This window comes from Macrotis lagotis, chromosome 7 (assembly GCF_037893015.1).
Source record: "Macrotis lagotis isolate mMagLag1 chromosome 7, bilby.v1.9.chrom.fasta, whole genome shotgun sequence".
In the NCBI taxonomy this organism is placed as follows: Eukaryota; Metazoa; Chordata; class Mammalia; order Peramelemorphia; family Peramelidae; genus Macrotis; species Macrotis lagotis.
The window spans coordinates 5,898,707-5,922,588 of NC_133664.1; the positions used below are offsets into that span (position 1 = coordinate 5,898,707).

At 39.8% G+C, this 23,882-nt stretch overlaps 1 long non-coding RNA gene across 1 annotated transcript; it reads right to left on the bottom strand.

Moving 5' to 3' along the window:
* Positions 1 to 274: 274 nt before the first annotated feature.
* On the bottom strand, positions 275 to 23,743 carry LOC141494326 (uncharacterized). Its single transcript, XR_012470403.1, has 3 exons — positions 23,067 to 23,743; positions 11,259 to 11,364; positions 275 to 652 (listed from the first exon to the last, which is right to left on the bottom strand). It is a non-coding gene; the product is annotated as an uncharacterized LOC141494326 (long non-coding RNA).
* Between the last annotated feature and the right edge of the window lie 139 nt (positions 23,744 to 23,882).

The following is a 23,882-nucleotide window of genomic DNA, read 5'->3' on the forward strand; positions in this document are numbered from 1 at the left end:
GGAGAATTCGGGAAGGAGGACGGTGAGAACTGCTGGGAAACCGGATCCCAGGCTGCTTGTGGGGCAGGCTGCCCAGGCCTGCTGCCATCACATGCGTCATCCCTCCAAGGCAGGTGTGGTTTTCTTCACAGAACCTAAACATAGCGCAGTCTGGGGACAAATTGGACTCAAGGTTGGGAAAATCAAACAAAGCAATTCAATTGAGCAAACATTTATTCCTCCAGGCCCCCAAGGAGGCACTTATGAGGGAACAAAGATGAACAAAGCTCTGTCCCAGACTAAGAAGCTCAGGATAATAATAGCCACTCACAGTTCTAGAATCCTGTGAGGCAGACAGTCCAGCTAACTCACAAGGATCTTGTGAAGGGGTGAATGGAAGCACCATTACACCATGTTGTGGCTATTGTTGTTTAGTCAGCTTTCAGTCTTGTCCTACTTGGGCTTTTCTTGACGAAGATGCTGGAGGGGTTTGCCATTTGCTTCTCCACTTCATTTTACAGATGAGGAAATGGAGACAAACAAGGTGAGGTGATTTGCCCAGGGTCACGCATATAGGTAGGAAATGTCTGAGGCTGAATATGAACTCAAGTCTTCCTGACTCCAGGTCCAGTGCTCTATCTACTGAGCCACCTAGTTGCCTCATCCCGTGTTACTGAAGAGAAAACAAAGGTTAAAAAAATCAATTTGCCCAGAATCACCCACCTTGCCCCTTCCTGACACTTTTGGATCATCTGCTGGCTGAAACAAGTCGGGACACAGAGAGATAAATACTACACCAAATAGACAGCTAAGTGGAACAAAGGATAGAGTACAGGGATAGTCATCAGGAAGATTCTTTGGGTTTAAATCTGGCCTCAGATACTAGGTGTGTGACCCTTAGCAAGTCACTTAACTCTCTTTGCCTCAGTTTCTTCATCTGTAAAACAAACTGGAGAAGGAAATGGCAAACCATTCTAGTATCTTTGCCAAGAAAACACTAAGCCCATGGGGTCATGAATTGTTGGACATGATTGAAATTATTTTTTAAGTGTATAAAATACTCACCTGCTTTGCATTTTCAAAGGAAGGAGAGATCATTTCCCCAAGGATTTTTAAAAAAAGGAGGTGCTTAAAGAATATGTGGGCTAAGCTGTTCAGTTCCCTCTTTTGTTTTTTCCTTCTCCTTTATCAATTAGAATGGTGCTTGAGTCATAAAAGGAAGAAAAGAAAATGAGACTTAAAAAGATAAATAAGATTACTGGGGAGAGCCCATTCCCTTTAGAATCACTTCAAATCTCATGGCCCAGATGAAATAAATCAATAGGTAGGGAAAGAATGGCCAGATGTGATCCATAAGCCTCTGCCAGTGACCTTCAAAAAACCTGGGGAGAAAGAAAACTGCCCCAGGGTCAATGTTCATCCACCCAGTTTTCCAAAAAAGAAAGAGAATAGAAGCTGCCAACTCTAGATCTATCCATTGGACTTCAGCACCTCACAGGATTTGCGAATGTATTTTTAAAGAAGCTGCCCACAAAAATCTAGTAAAGGGAAAGTATGATGAAGACCCTGCTAGTGACGATTTCAAAAAGGGAAAGTATAATCTTAATCAATTCATCAAGAACAATTCATCATTCCTGTTATACCAAAATTATTTCCTGTCTCAATAAAGTAAGGGAATGCCATAGATTCAAATTGCATATTTTTTTTTAGCTAAGCACTGGATAAAGTCATCTTATGCTAATTCTCCGAGGGGAAAAGAGAAGAATGTGGGTTGATCAATAGGTATATTCTGAACTTGCCAAAGGGTGAGAACCAAATATTAATATTTCAAAGAGATCTTGGAAAGTCTCTATTATAGTGCCCCAGGGATCTACATTTTGGGGCTCTGTTCTGTCATATATTTATTGTTAACTTAGATAAAAATTTAGAAGGAATACTGGTAAAATCTGGAGTTGATCTAAATCTAGTCATGATACCTCCCCTCCATGAATGATATAGTCAGGATCCAAAAAGATATGCCAGAGCAGGGAGGTAAACCATAGAGTAGCATAAAACCTGACCTGCATAAATAGGAGATGGTTAAGAAACACTAAGTTCACAAGAACAGAAGGGGGTGGACCAAAGCTAGGCAGCAACACTTCTGAAAAAGAATTGGGAGAACTAGTGAACTGCTAACTCAACACAAGCCAACAGTCATGTAGTAGCCAAAAAGTTATCTTAGCCAGTGGTAGGAGAAAGTTAGCCTGGGAATAGTGAGAACCCCCATAATACAGACTTCCCTGTTAGACCTCAGAGTACTGAGGTGTCATTTTAGAAAGGTCATTGATACTGGAGGGAAATCCAGGGAAAGCAATCATGACAGTGAAATGCCTTGAGTTCATTCCATATAAATATTGGCTTATGGGAATTTGATAGTTTAGTCTGAAAAAGAGAAAAAAGGCAAGAAGGACATAAAAGTTATTTTCTAGTTTTTGAAGGGTTGGAAGACACATTAAAGATGGAGGATTTGGTGGATGAATGAAAAGAGAGGTCATAACAACTAAAATTTGGAGCCCAAGTATCTGGAACTATCATGATGCCATCAACAGAAATGGAAAAACCGAAAGAAGGAAGTTTGGTGAACAGTCTGCACAGCCTTAGTGGTTGAGATATCCAGGGACTAAGATAGAAATGTGGAGACTGGGAATGGGTTATCACTTAGGATGCCCATAGGAAGGAAGAGAAAGGAATCAACCAGAGCCAAGGGAGCATCAGGAAAAACAATCTTATAGAAGTCAAAGGAGAAGGTGGTATCAAGGAAGGGAGAAGGACTACGCAAGCTGCAGAACCTCAAACAGGATGAAGACTGTAGCAGAGAACTTTGGATTGGTCATTAGACTTGCAAAAGAATATTTCCAATTGGGCTGTGAAGATAGATGCCAGACACAGGAGAAAAAGAGTCAGAGAAAAAGAGGCAGGGACACAGAAACAGAGATAGAGAGACAGAAACAGGCAAAAAGATAGAGACAGAGACAGAATTAAAGATATGGAGGTGGGAGAATTATGGATGAAGTGAGGGCTAAGAGAAAATGAGAGGGTATAGAATAGTTAGAAGGATTAATTGGCCAAGAACTATGACCCAGGGCATCATCTTTCTAGACTTCCAAGTTCACAACTTTGAAGTCATCCTTTATTCTTCAGAAACTGCCTTCAGGAAATAACACAAGCTTGAGCTGAATCCTGAAGGGAGATCGATATCCCAAGAGGTAGTATGGAAGAAAGAGATCATTTCAGATCTGAGGAAAAAAGATCTGTGTATGGGAAAGAGCAAAGAGGATGCTAAATCTGAAGCTCAGAAGAGGAGTCATATTAAGTCAGAAATCCTGGAGGGAGCCAGATGTTAAATTCCAAAGAGACAGGTTCATATTTTAGTTTAAAGGCAATAGAGAGATACGATATTGAAGAATCATGGTCAGATGTTCTGAGAAGGTCATTTTGGCAGCTCTGGGGAGAATAGGTTGAAGAGTAGAGTCTTGAGATGGGAGATCAGTTAAGACTGTATGACAATAGGACAAGTGAGAGGTGATGGGTGCATGAATTAACAGAGAGGCCAAAGTGGTAGAGAAGAAGGAATGGATATAAGGAATATTATGGAGGTAGAGACCACACGATTTGAGAGTGGAGAGGCGAAATAGAAATATTCCTTTAGTTTTAGAAAAACAACTGACTATGAAGACAGAGAACTTAAGTTCACACCCCAACTTTGTCACTGACTACTTATTTGACTATAGGTAACTCATTTAGCATCTCTGGAAAAATGAGGTTTCACTAGATGACCTCTAAGATTACTTCCAGATCTAAATATGATTCTATAATATTACTTTCCTCCTGCCACCCCCATAGCCATGGGATTGACTTCAAGTCACTATATTATTTTTTAAAAGTTCCTGAAAATTGGAAGGTGATACCAGTCATCATAACCAAGGCCTCCACTTCCTTGGTCTGTCCTGTTCTACAACTGCATGTGCTTCAAATTATATAGTCAGCAAGAGAATATGTTTGTGCTCATTTCCTAAACTTCCTCCACCAACTAAAGGGTGTTGGCTTTCTTAGCCTGAACGATTTTTCATTGTCACATCAGCTTCACGCAGAATTAGCAGCTATACTGACAATGTCCTGGGACATGGAGATTTATAGTCCATCTCAAAGTAAGGGAAATCCAAGAGAGAAAGGAAATCTGATGATTCCCATGATAGCCCCTAACTATTTTGGTGGATTTAAGCCAACTGCAAGCCAAGTCAAACATCTCTGAGCCTCTTATCAATAGGACTCTAAATACAGCCTCATTTCCATGAGGTTGTTTTAAGAGATTATGAAGTTTTTCTAGTCCCCCCAAAGTCACAAATAATAGTATTGCATACAATGGAAAATTAAATAGAATGTTCATTTTACTATAGAGAATAGTCTCTTCTTCTAGTCTGAGATGGGGATGACTGGAGGATCAGCATCACCAGAAGTAAAACATGGTGCCTTTGTTCATTGCTGCTTCCTCCCAGATAGAAATTATTCAAATGAATTTTTAAAAAAATAGAAATTCAGCTGAAATTGCTATATTAAGATAAGTTTATCTCAATATCTCTATAGTTAAGCATCTGTATATGTATACATGTCTTTAGATAAATTAGAGAGAGAAAGATAGGCAGGTTCCTTTTCCAGAATTTAGGGGTCCCACAAACTAATGCCATTCTATTTATCCATCTCATCTCTCATCACTCTCCTCCATGCAAACTTCTGGTCAAATTGACCCATATATGTGAGCAAGTATTAGTACCACAAGGGACCTTAGAGTCAGCCTTTACTCTCTCTAGTTCTTTGCTGATGACAAAGTGGAGAAGTGAGGAGGAGATGTGATTTGCCCTGGTTCACACTGGAATGAAGTGGCTAAGGTGGGATGCAAACCCAAGGCTTCTGCCTTAGTGTTGTCTCTACTCTCAAGTCAGTAACTCAGTCAGCATGAATGCAAGCATTTATGGGCTAAATTTAGGGAATATAAATACCAGCCATCTCCCACACACTCACAAATAGCCCCTGCCCTCAAGAATCTTCAATTGAATTCAAGAAGCAGACATATATGTCTTCATAGAGATAGTGATCTTGACAAGAGAGGTGCACAGGTTCTTCCAGGGTGAGAAGGTTGCTCTAGGATGGAGGAGAAAGGAATTCAGGTAGGAACCAGGTGAGAGACCAGGAAGGAACACAGCGGGCCTGAGCACTTTCCTTCAAGTAAAACTTCTAGGAGGAACTGGCCAATCAGAGAAAGGGGATGGGGAACATTCCACAATGACAAGGCTACCATGGCATAGTGCAAGGAGTCTAGACAGTTAAACATAGAGTTTGGCAAGGGCCTTGCCCTGGGTTACCAGCCTCCATATTTTTGCTCATGCCAGCATCCTCCCTGCCCACCTCACTGCTTGTCCGCTACACATACTTTAAACCCAGTTTAAATGCCATCACTCCAAAAAGATCTCCAGTAATCCCATTGTTGGTAACATCCTCCTCCTTCTAACCTCATGAAATACTTCCCTGATTTCTGTGACTCTGGTCTGGGAATGCTATATGGTGTCTGAGGAAGAGCTCTCTAGATTTTATTTCCTTTCTTTATTGTAAGCTTAGAGAGGGCAGAGATTACCTTAAGGAAACCTTTTATTTCCTCCAGTCTCGCAATCAATCCACAGACCTTTACCAGGAACCAGGTTTTTTTATGTGTTATCTTCCCCCACTAGATTATAACCTCTCTGACTGTCTGCAAATCTACCATCTATCTATCTACTATCTATCCATCCATCTACAATCATCCATTGATCTATCTGTCTGTCTACTATCTATCCATCCATCTATCTACTATCATCTACCCACTATCTATTCATCATTCATCTATCTATATATATATCTACTATCTATATCTATCATCTATTTTTCTTTTTTCTTTCTATGATCTATCTACTTATCTTTAAAATCATCTCTCCATCTAACAATCTTTCTTCTTTCTTGTCATGGATGGCAAAGAGAACTTAGGTGAGTGTGATCACACACCTGAAAGACAATAAATGACTGCCTGTATTTGTAGAAATGGCATTGAATTACCCCCAAGTATCTTTTCTTTTCATTTCTTTTTAATTCTGGATACTCCATAGTCATTCACTCAGACCACACTCATTAAACAGCTACAATTTGCCAATCTTTGAGGTGAGTCCTAGGGATAAAGAGACAAAATGAAAATCATGGCCCTCCCTCAGGGAATTTACTTTCTATGGAAAAGAAGCAGCATGTACACAAATGAGTTAATATGGACTAAGAGTAACTTAAGGAGGTGGAGCCTCACCACTGGGAGGAGTCAGAAATGATTTCACTTGATTAGAAGTGAGAAGGGTCCTGACTAGGGGTCCTCAGGGATGAAGAGGAGGAAGAAGAGCATCCAACCATGAAGGATAAATGTAGGAAGTAAAAGATGACATACTTTCTTTAGAAAGCAGAAAAGACAGTTTAGCTAGTATAGGGTGGAGAGGGGGGTGTCTGATGTAATCAGACCAGAAAGAAAGGGTGTAGCCATTTTGGGAAAGCCCTTCTACACCAAAACAAAACAAAAATTTACATTTTATCCTGAGGCAATAGAGACTCACAGAAGATTCTTGAGAAAGGGAATACCTCATGTTTTGATAATATCTATTTGGCAGCTCTATAAATGATTTCATTATGTGATTATTTTACTTGGAATCAAGCAGGTTTATGTGCTCTTTCTCTCTCTCTGCTCGCTGGCTCTGTCTGTGTGTGTGTGTGTGTGTGTGTGTGTGTACATGTCTTTCTCCTCTCTGTGTCTCTGTCTGTCTCTGTCTGTCTGTGTGTCTCTTTCTCCCTCTGTCTATTTCTCTGTCTCTGTCTCTGTTTTTCTCTCTAACCCCTTCTCTCCCTCTTCAATCACCCTCTCCATTTTTTAAATGTCCTGGGTTTGAATTCAGTGAAGTTATTGAATATCCCTCCTATTCAGGGGCCAAATGTCTGTAAATTCATTTTGAATGTATTTTTCTCTCTTCACACCCCACCCACCTGCCCACAGCCACACAGTATGTGCACACACATACATGTTTGTTTCTCTGCATCCGTGTGCATACCCCTATGTATATAGAGCCACCCCAGACATGTTCATGCACACACACACACACACACACACACACACACACACACACACAGATCTTGCCCAGGGTCACCCAGCTGCTAGGTGCCTGAGGCTAGATGTGAATTCTGGCTTTCCTGGCTGCAGGACCCCTCTTCCCCAGGCATCACATACACTTTGCCAGAGTTTAACATGTCATAGATGCATTTATATGCACACATATGATACACATTAACATATTAGTATGTGCATAGGCATAAGTATGTGAGCACCCTTTTAGATGAGTATCCATGCAAATAGAAAAGCTCTATGTCTGAACAAAGTTTTCGAGAGCCTGGTAGACTCTAGGCCGGGGTACACTTCTTTCCCCAAATGCATCTGCCCCAATTATTTTCCTTATTTTTATATATGAAAAAAAGTTGGACATCTGTACTCAGCCACTCTGATTTGAAAAAAAACAAAACAAAACAAAACCTTCCATTTACACAAACAAAATACCAGGAAACAGGAGAGGGGGAAAGAGCTGCCACCCAGGGTCCTGTCGCTAAGCAACAGGCTGTCTCTTTTTCTGTAACCACATCCCTCTTCCCCCTCCTCCAGCCCCTTGCCCACAGCCTCCTGGCTGGGCACCGTTTCCATCACTTGACTTGAGGCAATCATCTTCATCCTGTCAACTTCAGGGGGCTTGAACTTTTATCTGCACCTTGTCCAGATAAGCCATTGGAGAGGCTGTTTGCAACAAAGCATCACAGGAAGCAGCTAGGAGAGGAAGAATGGGATGCAAGAACACCCAGAGCCAAGTCGTGGTTTCTCAGCCATCAAAGAAAGAGAAAATTGCTTAGACTTGAGATCATCCTGACTCATCCAGATGCTACGTGTTAACTTTCTCCTCTTCCTTCAAGCTCAATCCTGGCTCCTTCTCCTGCCCAAAGTCTTGTCTCATTCATCCCCCTGAGTGAAAACAATCTTTCCTTCCTCTGGTTCCTTCTTACATCCTGTCTGGCTCTCTCCTTTGCACCACCCAAATTCTACCCCAGATCACAACTAGGTAGATAATTGCCATATTCAATTTATTTGGAAGTAAGGTCCTTGAGGAAAGGATCTCCCTTCTTATTTCTTTAGGTCTGGCTCAGGACAAAAAAAGCTGTATCCCCATTGTTTGGGATGAATTATTTAACTTCTCCAGCCCTCAGTTTCCTCTTCTGACACTGGTAGCAACTTAAAAGCAGTCTCAGTGAATTTTCTTCTCCTTATGAATATTGCTGAATGTTACAACATCAGGGAAATTACTGTACAAATGAGCTATTGATGATGGAATGCTGAGACATTATCAACCAATACTACAAACCTTCTCTCCCCAACATGGGGATTTTTGAGTGTGTGTGTGTGTGTGTGTGTGTGTGTGTGTGTGTGTGTGTGTGAGAGAGAGAGAGAGAGAGAGAGAGAGAGAGAGAGAGAGAGAGAGAGAAAGAGAGAGAGAGAGTGCACACGGGTGTATTCTTGAGGCTGCCTTTGTCAGCATGTCCATGTGTCAGGCACCTATGACTTCTGGAACCTGGCAAAGTCCCTCTTTTGTGGGATCAATGCCATCTCAACAGATGGGTGTCAGCGCAGGCATGCCAAGGAATGGGGATGTACATCGCGTTCCCCTACAAGGGGCAGAATCTCATCCAGGAGCATCCGTCTGTGTCCCTGGATGGTGGAATCTTCCATTCCTGTTCCATCTCAGTGCCAAATCACTTAGAACAATGTTTTCAGTCACCACAGAAGACGGTTGGTTTGGGCTGTGGTGTGTCTGTATGGACATTCTACAAAAAAGAGCAGGGTGGAAGCCATCACGGTGGCATTCCAAAGAGCAGAGATGCCTTTGTGGCCCTTGCATTCTCTGATTGAATGGCTAACCAGAGCACAAAAGCTAGATCTCTGGCAGTTGGAATAGTATTTCAGCTGAATAGAGCTCGGAAGGTCCCAGCTGGCACAATGTGAATTTCAATGTGGTTTTCCATCTTGGCACTGAGGAAAATGAGTTTTAATCAAGAGTAAAGAATTGCCCTGGTACTATCCTACAGAACAGGCAGGCATAACTATAGGAACAAATGAACTGATCATATTGTGGGCACAAATGGATGGTGACTCCAATGACTACAAGGTTGCACATAGACCATAGCAAAAAGAAGCCACCAAAGCCTGTCCAATGATAGATGCTTTCAGGAAACTTTGGAACACAATGGAAAGAGAGTCAGTTCGATGAACAGAAGCCTTTGGTTAAGATACCAGTTCTGTTATTACTGCCTAGATAACTTGGGAAAAGTTATTTAATTACTCCAGTCCTAAGTTGCCTCTTCTGTAAGACAAGGGACCCAGACTCAGAATCTACTGAATGGAATTTATATTCAATATCTATGAGCCTACCATCCTAGGTTCTTGACCTTCCTTTCCTTTGCCATTTTACACACTTCTCAAAATTACTTACTGATTACTACCCACCTCACTGATCTTTGTTGCTTGTTGAGTCCCCTTTGTACAGGGTGAGCTGCCTAAAGATGCAGACATTGTGGCCTTAAATAGCAAGTGTGGGAACTCATTACATTCCTATGGACAAATCTGCTTGTCCTGATCTTCTGCTCTCTCTGCATCCATCAGACCAGTGTTTGCCAGATCTCCCAAATCTATGACTTATGACCTAGTAGCAGCTCAGACTTATCTGTTTGGCACTTGGGTGTTTGTGTCCATGGTTCCATTTTTGAGGTGAAGAAACTGAGGCTCAGAGAGACTTTGTATTATTTACCCGTGGTCATTGCTTGTCTCGTGTCAGTCTCCAGTTTACTTCTGCAGGCATGACAGCCTTCCACTCATGCTAGAGTCCAACCAGTTTCATCTACTTGTTCACTGTTGTCCCTCAAATCTAGAGTTCTGTTCTCCCTCCCCTAACTCGTGGGATCCTTTGCTTTCTTCAAGGTTCAATTCCAAGGCCAATTCCTAGGTAAAGCCTGTATTGTTCTCCTTGAGTCAACAATGACTCTTTCAGCATCCCCTCGGCATCACCTGTGATGCTTCCACTTAGTAGACTGTCACTTTCAAGGTGAGAACTGGTTTTGCTCTTGGCTTCCTGTATCTGGAGTTTGGCCTGGTGACTTGTAGAGGTTTTATTTGATTTTGGTTTGATTTCCTAGAACCATGATTCAATGGGTTTAGGGAGCTTCATGACCCACATAGCCAGGATACATCTGAGCAGGATTTGATTCACTGGATCTGGACTTTTAGTTAGTTCTTCATCCATTCCATCTCTTAAGACTTATGTAAGTGCTTCTGCAAGGCTAGCTGATGAGTGAGATGAGCAGAGCCAGAACATTGTACAACAGAACAGCAACATGGGGGCGATGATCAATCTTGATGGACTTGCTCATCCCATCAGTGCAACAATCAGGGACAATTTGGGGCTGTCTGCAATGGAGAATACCATCTGTATCCAGAGAAAGAACTGGGGAGTTTGAACAAAGATCAAAGACTATTACCTTTAATTTTTAAAAAAAACTGTTATTATGTAATTTTGCTATCTAATATTTTATTGTTTTTCCTTAAGGATCTGACTTCTCTCTCAACACATTCAACTGAGATCAATGTATACATGGAAACAAAGTAAAGACTAACAGATGCCTTCTGGGGGGGTGGGGGAGGGAAGCAAGATTAAGGGGAAAATAGTAAAATTCAAAAATAAATTAATTAATTAATTTTTAAAAAGGCTAGCTGAGTGAATGAATGGGACTGCCCAAGGCATATCCTGGCTCTTTGCACCACATCCACTTCATGCAGAGTCACATATATTCCCTAAACCTTAGGAAAGGTCAGATTTGAGCCTATCTTCTAAAGTTGAAAATATGATGATGCATCAACTGAAAAACCAAAATGCCTCTGTCAGTAAAGAATCAGATAAGAACTTTTTTGGAGGTCAATTAGCAGAAATTAAAGCCACTAACTGGTTTCTTTCTGACTATGAGAAATAAAAGATTAAATAAGAAAAAAGAAAAATACTAAAAGATGGTTTTTTTTATTTTATTTTGTTCTTTGTTAGTAATGTAAAGAGTAAAATGTCAGTAAAATGAGAATGAAACAGAGGTGGGAGACTTACCAAAAAAACCAACCAATCCAGAAGATTGTATTAAAGAAAATGGAGATCTTGTTTCTGGACTCATTGACAGGAAACTCCATTGGAGACATCTAGAGTTACTCCATCTCTAAATCAGGGCAAAGAGGGCATTACTGGACATCATGGCAAAAGAAATGGATACATTACACATATAAACCAACCAAAGTTGACACTAGACTCATCCTCAGATCTACCCCTCCCAGAACTTGGACACCAACACAAATTTAATTTCCTACAAAGTCTCCCCCTTCCTCAAAAATAACAGTAAATCATAGTAAATAGTACAAATAGTAAATAATTGTAAATCAGTCAGCAGTTGCTGTCCACATGTTCTATATAAATTTATAAACATATACAATATAAAAATATGTCTGTATAGGCACACACGTATACATGATATCTTAGCACAGTGGATAGTGAGCTCCAGTTCTGGAATCAGGAAGACCTGAGTTCAAATTTGATCTCAGGCATTTTACTAGCTGTGTAACTCTGGGTGAGTCCCTTAATCTCTGTTTCAGTTTTCTCATGGGTAAATTTAGGATCATAATAGAGCTTATTTCACAGGATCATAGTGCAGATAGTGTGAAGCTCTTTGCAAACCTTAAGTATTCCATAAATGCACATTATTATGACTGAATGCTCAATTTCTGTCTCAGACACATCTTGGTTGTGAGAGCCTGGGCCATTCACCTATCTTCTCCACAGCTTGAGCTGTTGAGATTAGAAGCAGACATGTACCTGCAAAACTGGGGGAGCTTCCTCACTAGGAGATCCCTAAACCATAAAAATTCATGTATCTTTGAAAATATCAATAATTATAATGTGTTGATAATTACATAATTATGACTATAAGGATTTTTAAAGGATAATAATAATTATTATTATTATTACATATTTAAATATTTGAAAAGCATAGCTTTTTAAACAATTCCTTCATTCTATGGGTTATAATCCAGCTTTCAAATAAACCAAATGTACATATTAATGAAGCTATGTTTCCTATCTGTAAAGCCTGACATTGCCCAAGAAGGAAAGTGCTTTCATTTTCCAATATGGCGCTTTTCTTAGTGGACTATGGGGAAACAGAATGCAGCTGTTACCTACAGAGAAGCATCTCTAGTTGGTAATAACTCTTATTTAAATGTCTTGCTCTTTCATTTGTTCCTTTTATTTGCAAAAGTGCCAAGCTTCCTAGTCTCCCCATTAAAAATAGATTACCTAAGCCAAGGAAGAAATTGGACACATTCTCAGCTTTGTCTGCAAACATGCAGAGGAAAAATAGACTAATGGAAGCAGCATGATTCTTCATTACAGTCCCCTCCAGGTCTTGAAAAGCATCCAAAGAGTTATCTCATATTTAATGTTGAAAGTCTTCCAAGGATCCCCTCACACCTCCCTCCCACTTTCAAGAGGTAAGTTCTCACCAAAGTGTCCATCTCCTGAATGTGGGGTTAGGGACTCCTGGAAAACTTTCCTTTGGTGAATCCTGCTTCCTTTCTTGCTCCAGGATGAATCCCTAGAGGGTGGCTGGTCACCCATCTCATCACTGCCCATCTTTCAAGGACACCTCTGGCCCAAGCTAAAGGAAAGTTCCCAATGGCGCCAGTACTGGCGCCAAGTGTACATCCTCCTTCGACTCCAAGGAGTGGAAGACTTCCAAGGTCTCTCTGTTGTCTTCCCACTCACACCATCACAAATAGATTCCTTCTTTCTTCCTGAAAATCTGCCAACATAGATCCTCATAACTTGGGGAAAATGTTAGCCTTGAAAAAAGGAATTTTTAAGGACTTTGTGACTTATTATTTATCTTAGTGTTTGTCTTAAGTTTTCTTTTAATGATAATGACCAAAAAAAGAAGTGTCATTATTTCTACACATATAGAAACACCAGAACATTATCAAGCACTCCACATCTATTGAATATATCAAAGTACAAGAAATAATCGCATATATAATAGTCTAGGGTCAATAGGCTCTATTTCTTTTTCCACAGTCTCTTCATAGCATGAAATCAAAACATTAAAACAGTCAGAAGGGACCTCTGGACTTTTTTGAGTCCAACTGCTTCATTTACAGAGGGGACCCTGAAAGGTGAAGTCACTTGTCCATGGTCCTAAAAGGATTTGGTATCAGGATCCAGATAGAAATGACTCCACACTTAGTAACATGCTACATTGCCTTTCTACTGTAGTGGAACCATTATCTTCAGTAACATCTCACCACATTATACTCACCTTCACGTCTCTAGAATACTATGTATGATTTTATGGACGCTATATCCAGTAATTTGTATTGTGACCCATCTAGACCATGGTAGATGGTCTCCGTAAGGTTTACTAACTCACTTCTTTGAGAAATTTTAACTCCCTTCAGTGTCTAAGCTAATGTGTAACCTCCCACATCAAGCCTTCCCTAATATCCAAAGTGACTAGTCTCAACTCCCCCCTATATTTTGACTTTCATTTTCTTTGTGCTCTGACCTACCCCCAATAAACTGAAATATGGTTGAAAGTGCTTAATGACAGAATCACAACTGGGGCCTCTGTGGAGAGCTAGTCCAACCAGTTCTCACAAACTCTCCTAGCTCCAGCATATCTGAGAAGTGATCATCTAGAATTAGCCCAAAGGGCAATAAAACTATTCAAACCCTCTGACCCTGCAATACCATTGCTAAGTCTGTATCCCAGAGAGAGCACAAAACAGATATAAAAACCCACTTGTACAAAAATATTTATTGCAGTTACTTTTTGTCATGGCAATGAATTGGAAATTGAGAGAATGTGCATCAATTGGGGAATGGCTGAACAAGTTGTGGTATATGAATGTGATGGTGCACTATTGTTCTATAAGAATCATGAGGGAAAGGACTTCAGGAAAGTCTGGAAAGACTTGCTTGGACTGATGCTGAAGGAAGTAAACTGAATCAAAAGAATATTGTTCACACCAACAGCAAGATTGTGATGATCTTCTTCATCTCAGCAAAACAATAATTCCAAGACTTGTGATGACAAATAGCATCCATTATGGAGGTTGAATGCAGATCAAAGCTTACTGGCTTCAATTTTTAAAAGTTGTTTTATGTATTATGGTTTTTTCTCTCTAATTTTTCCTCCCTTTGCTTTGATTATTCTTTCACAAGATTAATATGGATATAGGTTTACCACAGTTATACATGTATAATCTATATTACATTGCTTTCTGTAAGAAGGAAGAGGGAGGGAAGGGAAAGGAGAAAAATGTGGAACTCAAAACCTTACAAAAATAATTGTTGAAAGCTATCTTTACATGAAGTTGGAAAAATAAATAAATAAAATAATATTAATAAAAAGTATATGTGAACATCAAGTCTCTGTTTGAAACTTGAAGGGAAGGAAATATCTCCATGCACCTAGAGGCTGCCTATTACACCTTGGACAGCTCTCATGAGGAAGTCCTTTCTGGCACCAAGCTTAAATTGTGATCTTTGCAACTTTGACCCTTTGCCTTGAGTTCTACTCTCTGGAACCTTTGTTACTCATTTTGAATTTCTCTAGTTTCTCCACCATGCCCCATGTAATTCCATCCCTTGGAAATCTTTTCACTCTCCAAGATCTAATCAAACTGGATTCTCTCACCTGGTCAGTATCTTTCCCTCTTTGATGAGAAGGTAGAGAGAGCCATGAGGGGCTCCTCTTCCCTTTAAAGAGGGAGTGCAGGGAAGACATCCCATTTTCTCACCTCTTCCCTATGTCCTCAGATCGGATTTCTTTGAGTTTTTCTACAATCCAGCTCTGAATTGGATACCTTCCCTCCCTTCCCCTGCTTTTCACCTTTGTTTAGTACGTTGTCTTCCTCCATAAGATTGGAGGCTCTCTAAGAGCAAGGACTATCTTTACCTTCCAGGTTTATTTCTTTTCCTGAAGTAACTGACACTGGGTATTTAATAAACATTTTCTCATTATTGTTCTTGCTGTCCAGTTGCTTTTCAGTCGTGTCCAACTTTGGCAATCTCATTTGGGGTTTTCTTGGCAAAGAAAATGGAGAAGTTTGCCATTTTCTTTTCCAGCTCATTGTACAGATGAAAACTGAGGAAAATGAGGTTAAGGGAGCTGCTAAGGGTCACACAGCTAGTCTGAGATCAGATTTGAACCCAGGTCCTCCTGACTTCAGGGTCAGCATGTGATCCACTGTGTCACATAGGTGCCATATTAATGATTTACTTTTAATGGTGGGCAGGGGAATCTAATCCCCTTTCCATATAACAGAAGTTTTTTAAATGCTTGAGTAAACCTAGTTTATTACCTATAGGTCTTCTGTTCTCCAGGCTAAATATTTCCAGGCCCTTCAACATCTGGGATTCCCTTCTCTGGATGTTATCTGCTTCCTACTTAATGGTGCCAAGAACTGAATTTCTGCAGTGTAAACAGGGAGAAGGTTGGCAGAAATAATACCCTCTTGTACCTGGAAACCAATTTTTAAGTTTCAGTTCAAATTTACATGTGTACTCCTGATCTCCATCTCTCTTTGCTAATTCACATGGAGTACATTTTCATGCATGCTGCCATTTGATCTCCTCCATTTAGTATCTAAGAAGTTGATTACTTTGAACCCAAAGGAAAGACTTTACATTTACCCCCTAATCATTTGGGTTCAAATGAAGCTATATATATAAACAGGCAAATAAACACAAATAGTGTAGGTGAATTGTCTCTAAAAGAAGCAAAGTGATTGGTGCTAGAGGCAATGATCACTACTATCACCCTTCATCTATAATACTCCATACCTCATCACCTAAAAGCATTACAATGAGCTTATTAGACTTCTGACACCACAAGAAATCTGCTATACAATTTCCAGAGGGCTATGGAGTTTCCTTTTAAAACTCAGAATTGAAAGGGGAACAAGATCTTAGAAAATCACAGCATTATCCATCTAAAGGGAAGAGAAAAGAAAAGAGTCGAAGTGTTCATGTCTACAAAAATGCTTAAAGCAGCTCTTTTTGGATTATCAAAGAAGTGGAGACTGAGGGAGTATCTTTCAATGGCTGAATTAATTATGGTATATGAACATAACAGAATATCATTATTCTATAAGCAAAAGGGAAGATTTGTATGGCCGGGTAAGTAAAGTGAACAGAACAAAAAGAATTCATGTAATGACAAGATAATGAAACTAAACAACTTTGAATTTGTTCTGGTCAATGTAATGACCAACAATGATTCCAGAACTCTCGTGATATATCCATCTTTTGACATGCAGTGGACTCAGCTGCAGAATGTCCAATCTTTGGACAGAGTCAACCATACAAATTCTTTTGCTTAAGTATACAAATTGTTACTGGTCCCTTCTTACATTTCCAATCTTTTTATACAATAGTTTCCTCACTCTTCAATTGTACAGAAACTTTACCAAGCTACTCTGGACTAAAGTCCTAGTAAAGACCTGAGTCCAAATCCCATCTCTGATACTTATTAAGCATGTGACCATAATCAAATAATTTTATGTGAGTATTAGCTTTCTATTCCAGAAAATGGGAATGACAGTGCCTATTGCCCCTAACTCCCCAGGTAGTTGTAAAATGATGAGGTCCTGTAGGTTAAAGTGTTTAAACACTCCAGAACTGTAAATATTATTATTATTATACTGAAACTACTGGTCAGTGCAATAAAATTAAGCCACAATCAGATCAGAGAATTAGGAAGTGTTCCCCATCCCCTAATATATTACCAGCTATAGCTTCATTGTCCTGAGCCTCTGTCTCCCCACCTGTAAAATGAAGTTGTCTCTTTCAGTTTTACAGCTAGGATCCAATGATCTCATTTTAGCCTCAAAACTATACAATGATTTGGGTTCAGCAGCCGTTGTATCCCCATTATAAAAAGGAAGAGTTTTAGGATCTTGTCCATGGTTAAACTACTAGGAAGTGCCAGTGTCAGGATTTAACTTCCCATCTTCCTCATTCCAAGTTTCATGATCTATCCACTGTTTCACCTACTGCATAGATTTATGGACCTACTTTCTCAGTCCTGGGTACAGAGCACAGAAGGAGCTGTTACAACCCTTCAAGTACAACTTTCACACATACAGTTTCCGGGGTTTGGCATGCTGGTTTTCATTAAACAAGGTCTTACAGTCTAGAAAAGACAATGGTTAGCAAGTTGAATAAAGCCATTGAGTAGAATGGATGGCTCTGGTTTGCAAATCTCAGGAAAGAGAAAAGGCACAACAGCCCAGACTTCCTTCTTGTCCTCAGTTGGATCCCTTTCTGGAGATTGTTGCTTACATGGTAGTCTCTGGTTCACCCAGAATGGATCCTCTGGAGTAGATCATCTAAATTGAAACTGTTCTGTGAAGAAGGGACTGACCATTCCCACCAACTGACAACCAAGTGTCACTCAATGGGAGTGAGGCTAGTCTAATTGAAGTACAGGGTGCCTTGAAGGAGAGACAAGACAAAATGACACTAGTAACTCGAATACCATCTTCCTTCTGATCCCAAAGAGACAGAAGGCTGAACCTAAAGAACTTTGGGAATAAGAAGGCTTCCATCACAAGGTCCTCAACATCACCTGAGAATCTAGCACTCTGAGCATGCAACTGAGGCCTTGATGGCTCCTATGGGGAGGCCACTATAGCTGTGGAAAGAGCTAGTGAAGACTCAGGAAAGAAAGTCCTAGCCACCAGAACCCTTGGCACAGATGTCAAATGGTTCAATATCAGAAACAACTAGGGTTTCCTCAACAGGATGACAGGAATTGCAAAGTATTACCAAGTGCTTTTCCCCTGCAGCCTAAGGACAATGGTACTTTTCCATTTGATTTGGAATTGAAATCCTCCTGATGTGATGCTTCCCCATTTAGAAAGTGAGCTTCTTGAGAGCAGGGATTGTCTGAATTTACTATCAGGATCCTCTAGGGCTTAGAATATTGTTCTGGATATGATACAAGCTGAAAAAATGCTTCATGCCTTCTCTCACTTAGGATCCAATTCCTTGAAGAGGGTCAACACCACTGGGAAGCATGCTGATGATAAGCTGGTGGTCCTTCCCTTAGAACTTGAGTCTTTGGTACATAAAACACAATCAGTTCTTTAATGTTCAAGGATTCTGCAAATGTCTTCTGAATAAAATGCCAAGTCCATAGCCTGACATTGAAGGCCCTTCAAAATATGATCCAATCCACTTTTTTAGTCTTGCAGCATTAAATGGTTAATAAATTAGTGTTTGATGATTAATTAATGTCCTAGATCCATGCCCAAATAAGTAAAAAAGAAAGAAAAAACAACTCTATTATTGATACTTCAATACCCCTCAGCAGAGTGCCATCAACTACTAAAGCTGGGTTCTTTTTTATTCCAATGGCTTCAACAAATTAATTTTGATAGGAAGGGGCCCTAATATCTACTTGTTCATCCCACAAATATTTTGGAACTGCTAACAGACCACTGAGTAAATTCTGAGTCAATGGATGACTCTGACTCTAGTGATAAATCCCCACCTCAGTTACCCATGGCAAAGATGAATACAGATGACCCAGGCAGATTAAATGTATCAAATCTACAAATAATCCAAAAGTCATCTGTAATAATAGTTTCTGTTCTCCTCACAATCAAACTTTTTATGATAGTTAAGGAGTTCTATCAAAATTGACTGATTTAAATGCTATCAATCATCTTTGCTCTTGCCCAAGTTCCATTGGCGGAATGGCTCCTGGAAGGAGAAAGAAAAATGATAATTTGGATGAATAAATAGATAATAAGATGGGCCCAGCGGCTTCCAAGACACCAACAATTTCATGAAGCATTGATGGTTTGGCTCTCCAAAAGGAACTTTCCAAGTTAGTGCAAGTACTACAAAGGGTGACTGGCTCATCAGCTATTAGTATAAATATATGTGGTTAATTAGCTTTCCTCATTGTTTCTCAATAAGATATGCTTATTGTAACCCCTAACACCAGGGTGAATACCAGACTCACACTTGGTATTGGAGACCAAGTGCATTAACAACAACAACCAATGTGAAAGACTTGCCAGTTCCCCCTATTACCCAGTTCCCCAGCACCTACATGTCTTGGCACTCAGCTTGTGCCAAAACCTGCAGACGGAGCTTGATTCTCATTTGTTTTCTGATGTAGACACTTTTTTTCCATCCATTATCATTACCCTGACAATTTCTCTTTTTGTGTAACTCGGTTTTCTAAAATGCTTAAAATAACTTCCTCTGTAGGGAACCAGGAGAAAGCTTATTATATACATATATGACAAGATATGATCTTCTTCATTAGTACACGATTCTATAATTTCACATTACATGAAGTTAAACTGTCCATATGGTAATCAATATATTTATGTTAATTGCTAATTTTCATGTCTCGCAACAAAGGTGTAAATTGTAGTGTCGTCTGACCTTCAAGGCCTCGTGATACGGGTTATGCTTTTTTTCACCAACTAAGTTGTGCAACTGCTAAAATTAATGGCACCCCAGGGTTATTAGATTATGCATGAATTGTCACTGAAATGAATGGCAATGTTGGAGAAAGAGGGAAGAATGAGGATTTCGACATGTTCCCAGGGAATGCTGCCAGGTCCTTGATAAATGAAATGCTGCCCAGTGAGAGGATTGCTAATTAAGGCCATCAAAAGAGGCCGTGCACTTTGCCCATCCCCAAACTTCAGTTTCTAGATCAAAATCTTCTTTTTCTTACCAAAGCCTTTTATTAGTGAACAGAAATGACATTGTCTTCTCCTGACTTTTCTGGGTAAACCCAAATGATTGTTGACCTGATATTAGTTTCATGGGAAAAACAGAAGTTCTTGGTGCCTCAAGACATGAGATGGCTATGGCAGTCTCAGCTTTCCTTTAGTTTCTACCTAATAGAATGTAAGTTCTGTGAGGGCAGGAACTACTTTTTTTGTCTGTAACCTTCAAGAATCTACTCTAGTACCACTTTTTGTTTTGTTTTTGCAAGGCAGTGGGGTTAAGTGACTTGCCCAAGGTCACACAGCTAAGTAACTATTGTGTCTGAGACTGAATTTGAACTCAGATCCTCCTGACTCCAGGGCCGGTGCTCTGTCTACTGTATGGCCTAGTGGCCCCTGCTACTATCATCTTCTATGTGAGACCTTTTCCCCATTCCTAGTTATTAGTTCCCTCTGCCCCAAATCACCTCTGAGCAATCTTGTGCATAAGGATAAATGTTTGACAATTTAAAATGCTGCTGGTGCCACATGGGGAGAAGCATTGAACCTTCTCCCTTGACCCTAAAGGGTCCTTCCTCTCTGGATACAAGCGGTCTGGATTGAAATAAGCTCTAGGGGAAACTGACCTCTAAGAAATTGAGACTGAGACCCCTTTTCTCACATTCTTTGATATCGATATCCTGTGTCCTAGGAATGTTTAACTTCAAGTTTAGATTTAAGTTCAAGTTTAGGATTATCCCCTTGATTTACAATGAGGTAATCAGTTATGAGATAAGTATTTATTTTCTACAAACAAAAGAACTAAGTATAAACCATTCCAAATCATAAATTGACTGAAAAAATTATTCAGTAATTTACCTTATAACTCCTTCTATAGTTCTCAACTTGGAGTGAAGATTTAAACCTCTTTAGATCATCAATTATATTTACAGGCTTGCAGCTCAGCCACGATCACATGGTCCAGCACCTTTACGCCATCTCCTTGGCTGACCAGAAGGAATGACTTGGGACCATGGTCCTCTTTGTACAATGGTCCTCTTTTCTGAAGCAGAAAATTGTACCACTGGACCCAAATCTCCCAGACCACCCCCCAAGATAAGGTCACTTCCTAACCAAGACATATCCATCTCTAAAAGCAACGATCAGTCCCTTAGGTAAATAAAGATACATGAAGTGGAAGAGAAAACGAGAGAGGTTCAAGCCCTAGCTTTCCTAGCTGAAGAACAACAGCAGCAGCTAAGAATCATAAGCATAAAAATGATCATTTAATGCATGGGAGCTGATGAAATCACCAAGCAAAGTGGTTAAAATGGAGAAGAGAAGAGGGTCCACGATAGAGCACTGAGGTATAGCCATGACAGATAGGTGGAGATCTAGTGATCAAGACAAAGGAATGGTCCACCAATTGGGAGAAAAGCCAGGAAAGAGTAAACAAAATAGAAGACAGTATCACAGAGAAGATAATTCACAGAATTGAGAGATGCATAGAAGTCAAGAAGGATGAGCATTGAGAAAAGGCCATTAGATTCGGCAATTAAGAACTAATAAGTAACTTCCAAAAGAATACTTTCTGTTGAATAATAAGACTGGCAGTCAGACCATATAATTACCAACAGAATTACATAAAAAAGGAAATAGAATCACTTTTGATAGGCAGCTTTTTCACAGAATTTGGTCCTGAAAAGGGAAAAGAGACAGAGAATGAGAGCCAAGAGGAATGAACAGGGCAGTAAGGGACTTTTGCGGATGGTAGAGTCATGGACAGCCTTTTGGGCAATAGAGATGTAACGAGTGGATGGAGCCATGAGAGATTAGTGAGAGAGTCCTATCCTGCCACATTGCAGAAGGCATGTCTCAAATTCACCATCTACAAGGCAGGGATAATAATTCTTCCTTAAGATAACTCTCAAAAAATCATCCAGGCCTCTGGGAAGAGTATTATCAATTCTCAGGCTCATTTGGGGGGCTCTACTGGAAAATGTGTTTAGACCCAGCATCACAGCTAAGTCTAAGAAAAAAAAATGAAATCCCATGAGATTTAAACATGGGTTTCCCTTATTTCCAAAATTGAATTTCAACCTTTCTGGAATGAATGTCATGACAATTTTTAAAAATGCTTTGACTCCTCAAAACTATATTATGTTCTCAGACCAGCAGGAGAAAAGTGAGTAATGGCACAATTGCTGTTTGGGCAAATGCAATTGGTTTGCCTAGAACTAAAAATAACCTCAGAGGTGGATGCAGGTAAACTGTGTCTTGATCTGTTTTGTGGCCATACTTGAGTTCTCAGTTCTGTAACTATTTCCTCCACCAAAGTAGGGCAGATTGATTTTAGATTTCTGTGTGATTTTTTTAATCTTTTCCTTTCTGTAAATCCCCCAACACTCAGATGGACTCTATCTAGGTATACTATTTACTATTTACTATTTAATGGATTCTATTGTAGTCCTCATATTACTTGGCAACAGAAACATATAATAATTTTTTCATTCTTTCATTCATTCATTCATTCATCCATTCATCCATTCTTTGATTCAATCAATTCTCCATCTGCTATCCATCATTCTAGGCACATGACTACCAACTGCATTTCTTTTTCTCATAATAAATGACTTGTCAACCTCTTACATCCTTTCTTCTATGTCAATCATTGATGATACCATGAAGTAGACTGTGACACCTCTCTCATATGTCATCATTGTCCTTTGGGTCATCTAGCATTTTGATTCACCTGAGATCGTGGTTTTTTGTCATTTGTAGTCATATAAAATCACTCAGTTTGGGGTGTGATGAAATAGCTTAGGACTATGCAATTTTCTTTTTTCTTTCTTTTAAACCCTGTGCAGTTTTCTAAAATCCATCCCATTCAATCTTCTTTTCAAGTTTTGGCCTTCTTTGTTGTCTACTTGTGATCCCTGTCTCAGGAACGTGTAACACCAGCATCAGGAGCAACAGCACCAAAGTGATCATTAGAAATTATATGGCACTTTAAGGTTTGCCCAAGATTTTAGAAATATCTTCTTCAATCTCCATAACAGTCCTGTGAGACAGGTGGCACTACGATCTTCATTTAACAGATAAGGAAACTGAGGCAGGCAAAGGTCAAGTGACTTACCCAGGGTCGCATAGCAAGCAAGTATCTGAGATGTGATTTGACTCAAATCTCCAAGTGTCTCCAAAGTGCCACCTAGCTATCCTGTTGGTAGACCAAATGGGATCAATAACTGAAATTTATGGATAATGGACATTTTTCACTGGTTTTGTTTTATCGATCTGTGAAATGATAAATGAATTACTTTTGATCATCCAACAAAATATCCCCAGTGATGAGGGAAATGTAGGAAGCCCACAACAGTATGCAATGACCTTCCAGTTGGACTTTGGGGAGGCATTCTTGATCAGTCTAAGGAGCAAAATTTTCATTTTATTTTTTACCAACAAAGTCAAGCAGAGAAGATAAGGAATAGGAAAATTGACTGTCAAGCTCATTCAAATTTGTCAGAACCAGAAGATGACTATATTATAAGGAATCCACATATGTAAAGGTGAATTTGTACAACAATGAGGAGATCCCAGCTCTAGAGTCCACTGACTTTGATAGTGTTATGGCAGAAAAGGGATTCAATGGACAGCTAATTGGTTACTGCCCACCACCTCTCTACATGGCAATGGCCTTAGAGGTAGCTGCTCCTTTAGAGAAGAAAACAAACTCAGGATTGCAACTGAGGAACTCTGTCCAAGCATTTTCGTAAGGCTAGAAGCAGCAGAAAACAGCCAGGAGTACATAGTGAGATGAGCAAAAACACATTAACTTTTTAGAAAAGGGATTTCAGCAGGACAAATATAGCATTTCATAATTGCCCTTTTTTTAATGTGATCAGATGGAAAGGGTGGTAATTTTAGTAGCCCCTCACACCATGCCATCATTATA